The sequence below is a fragment of the Phyllostomus hastatus genome, unplaced genomic scaffold (assembly GCF_019186645.2).
Source record: "Phyllostomus hastatus isolate PE091 unplaced genomic scaffold, TTU_PhHast_1.1 phas_scaffold_78, whole genome shotgun sequence".
NCBI lineage: Eukaryota > Metazoa > Chordata > Mammalia > Chiroptera > Phyllostomidae > Phyllostomus > Phyllostomus hastatus.
Window position 1 is genome coordinate 18,914,461 of NW_025334041.1, and position 4,501 is coordinate 18,918,961.

The following is a 4,501-nucleotide window of genomic DNA, read 5'->3' on the forward strand; positions in this document are numbered from 1 at the left end:
TTAACCAGCATATTTAAGATGTTATCTTGAACTAGTCAAAATTTGTTATAGATACTGTATACCTCCACTGAGACTGGATTAGGGGCTTTCAAAAGGAACAAACCAGAACACAAAGGCCCATAAACAACTGATTATATTCACAAAGTTAATTAACAAAATCAATGACTAGACTATTTTGTGTTTCATAATGTGTAAGGAAACAATCCCCACCAGGCCCTTTGTCGTAACCACAGAGTTGCATAAGATAGTCTGTTCACTGACTTGATTCTGCTAAAATTCCATATTGGAAATTCAACCTGCATAAACCTAGAAACATAGTCTCTTTTTTTCCTTAACCAAAAAAAAAGGACCTGGGCTTAAAGAGTGATGTCTTAAAACTGCATGTCATTTATACATGAAATATGTATACATGGTATCGTTGCATGACCTTGTCCAAGGGCAAAGTGGCATGGGTTGCTCTTTCCACCTGGGTGTTAGTGTCGGAGGAACAAAACAGGGCTAATTTGAACAGCGTCCATCATTCTTTATGAGTGTTGCTAAACGAGCCCTCTTGGAAAGGCTGTTTTAGCTCCTAGAGATACTTCAAAAGAGCCCATGGAAGCCTGTGGAATGCAGGTTTCTTCCACAAACTTTAAAGGGCTCCAGGAACTACCTGAGTGTCTTGGGCTGGAATGTGTTCTGTACTTGGCAATAAGGAAGCTGGCTGAATCAGATCCATTACAGACTCACCAGAGTCTGTGGCTCTTGACCTTGTAAAGATCAGGCGCTCCCTTTCAAATGCCTGACATTGTAATCCTAGTTGAGAGGTACAGATTGGGGGTGACCTGTGATTTTCAGGTTTTCTTTTGATCTTCCAGCCCCCCTCATTTGTTGCCCTGCCACATGTGTGTTCCAGCTCAGCAACTGTCCCTGCACCTTCCCTAGAGAGCGCCCACCTGCTCCACCAGCCGCCCCTTTGAAGTGAAGGGCTTCATTTCACGCCCCTCCCCAAACCCCACTCTCACTCCCGCTGCCCCTCCCTGTCCCATTAAACACCCACATACACAGGCTGGGCTCCTGGGTCAGAGTGGAGAAGCTGATGTGATCTCTTTACATTTGGACTTCCCAGAGGAGAGTATGCCCTGGTTTTTAGTGATTCTGTAATGCATAAGAATGATACCATTAAACAAATATTACTCCACAATGTTATTAAATTGGGCCTCTTTTCTATATGATGACTTGGAGATAATTTAGCAGCGCAAATGACTGCCACATTATGATTAAGCACAGGATATTTCTTGGCACTTTTTCATTGTTTTAAGTTATAAGAACACTTGCAAATTTCATATGGACTCACCCATATTTTTCAAGTTATTGTTAATAACTTATCAAGTCATTTAATCCGCTGCCAAATGGCAGTATAACTATTATTCTGAGTAGTTTTAGGTCTTTTTAGGTCTTTTTAGAACAATGATTAATGACCTGATCTATGTGATATGTATGAACAATTATTTAATAGCAAAACAAAATCCTGTTTTCTTCTTAATAAAAGCACAGATCAATTTTTAAAAAGGACCCAGTTCCTTCATTTCATCAATATCATTACAGAAGGCAGAGCCTAGAATTATGCTGAAGATCCATTTCCCTTGGGGCCTCCAACATTACATTTTAAAACATGTTCCTTAAGGGGATAGCAGGATGGGATCTTGCTTGATTTTGTTAGCTTGGGGCAGTTTCTTAACTCCCAAGAGCCTCAGTTTCCTCATCTATAGAGTGAGGATAATGGGTATTCCTTTATAGGGTCGGATGAGAAGCAGTTACGAGCCTGAAAGAGTCAGGAGCCTGCTTGTGGGGCAAGAATCTGGAAACCGCTCGCAGGAAAGACTAGGGAGCAGCAAATCCGTGCTGACTTTGTCTTCCTTGGGGATCGAGTGAAAGTCTGTGAATTAGGTCTTTCTTCCAGTACCTTCCGGTCAGCCACATCCTCCAGGTTCCCCTGTTCCTTCTTCCAAGCTGATTTTTTACTAATTGCCCTGTCATCACCACCTGGCCTAACAACTCCGCCCCCACAAGGCACACACTGTCTGAATGCAGCATCTGGTACTAAATACAGTGCCGTCTAAAAGACAGTGTTGGCCACATGCTCAGGACAAGTCGATAATACTTTTTCCCACCGGGTATTCTGACCAAGCGAACACGTCGTGTTTGAAGACACTCCCCATACTCCCCGTCTCCACTCCCTCTCATTCGACAAGGAAGATATTGGAACTAAGGATGGGTGACTATGAAGTTTTCGTGGAGTTGAACCAATATTGAGGACTTTTCACAAATTTGGTTCAATTTAATTGCTTGGTCAAAAATTTTTACATAGCATCCTTAAAACTCCTCTAATTTGTCTACTATACCTCTTCCATTGAATCCCTTTCAGCAAGATCAGTTCTCTTCTATGTAAAGTTAACCAATATACGGGTTTTGGGTGGCCTTTCTTTCTTTCTTTTTCTTTTTAATGAACCTATTCTAACCCTCAGAAAAGCTGAAGGAAGAGTAAATCAAATGCTCATATAATCTTTTCATAAATTCATTAAATCTTACCACAATTGGTCTAGATCTTAAGGCATTTCCCTTTCCCAGAACCACTAACAGGACACATAACCATGTTACCTCACCCCTAAATACTTCTCCATTGCCTATCTCAAAAACAAGAAAACTATTCCATGAAAACCAACTCCTTAGTTGTTGAATCCATAGTTGAGAAGGGGAAAATGATTTGATGAACATTAATTTAATAGGAAGAGCAAACATACAGTCCATGTTATATTTTCCCAAACTGTCCCTAAACATCCCTTATAGTTTTTTAAAATTTGCTTTATTTTTTAATCTAAGGTCCAATTAGCTGCATACCTTCCACAGGGCTGTTACTGCTCTTGTAGAGCAAAACTGATACTTTTCCACTATGACTCACGTGAGCAAACACAGTCAGGAGGAAAAGTACTTTGTCTTCTGAGACAAACAAAAGTAAGTGGGTCTCACTGTGTGTGTCTGACCCTAACAAAGTAAATTTAAGCAGTTACCCATAAAACAAAAGTCCACAACTTTTACAGTGCTAATACTGGAGCACATTTTATGACCTTTGTTAGTGTATTAGTCCCAAGAGAAAGTTGCTGTCTTTCTACCATGAGCAGATGAATGTAAACTTGGTAACCTTGAGAAGTTTTACATCTTTTTCTTTAAATGCATTTGTGATTTTTTATGGTGGGCTGATTCCCTCAGGCCTCTTTGCATGTCTTTTAAATTACTTGCATCTTCAAGTCTTCCTTGGACCCTCCTGAGTCTCTCTCAGTCCAGAACAATCCCACCACCTCCCTCTGTTCCTGAAGACACCGAGTCCATCCTTGAATCCAAGCACATTGTCTGAGAAGATCCCACATCCAGGACTGTCCTGTGCAAGGTGACAAAACCCATGGCCACCATCACTCTTTTTGATGGCAGCATGGTTCCAAACTTAGCCAGCATGTGCCCCGTTCATGTGTGAGAACCCCTTACTTTGTGGTACAGTGAACTGTTCCACACTCACCCCAGCCCTGAAATCACTGGTTTCTCCAAACAGTCCTGGTCCCCTTTAAATGGAGAAGGGTATTTAGAAATCAAGACCTAGGCCCCTTCAATAAATAGAGCTGGGATAAGTTTTTAGAAATCCTCTGGTATTGGTATTTCCAATGAAATTCAACAATACACGAAGTTTCCATCTTCTCCCATTCTATTTTGCATCCCTTTCCTCTCAAAATAAAACCACTGGCCCCTAAAGGCCTTACTGTATTTATTCATTTGCTCCAAGCTACGATAGGCAGCACTTTCAGAATTACAGCACCAAGAGCAACACATCTACTGAGTAGTTTAAGGCTGATTTGCAGTTCGTTTTGTCCTCAGGACACATCCCACAGCACTGCGTTCAAATTACACATACTGGTTATTCTCTCTGTGTAATTATGTTGTTTCTTATATATACCATTAGGATAATTAATCGCTGGTTATATTTCATTTTAGTGTTTACTCTATCATTTCTGTATTAATTCTATTTATTAGAAATGTAAAAACATTTATCTGGTATAAAAGTCGAGACTAAAAAATAAGTTGCAGTCAGAAAAGTTTTACTCCTGTTTCTATCTCCTCTATGACATTCCTGCTGATTGTCACTAGGAACTGTTTTCATTAGCTGGTATATCTTTCCTGTGTTTCTTGTAAGCAAAAAAAAAAAAAAAAGGAAAAAGAAAAAATAAAAAGGAGAGAGAGATTTTCTTATGATTTTTTATACAAGTAGGTAGAATTCTGAATATACTGCTTTGAACTTTACCTTTTTTACTTAACAATAATATAACCTAGAAGTGACTCCTGACTGGTTCAGAGCTTTCTTCTTTCTGACCATCATCTCTACAAAATTCAATTCTCTCGACCTAATCTATTGTTACCAAATTTTTATGATTCTGTCATTATTTCATCAAACACAAAATTTTCTATTCATTTT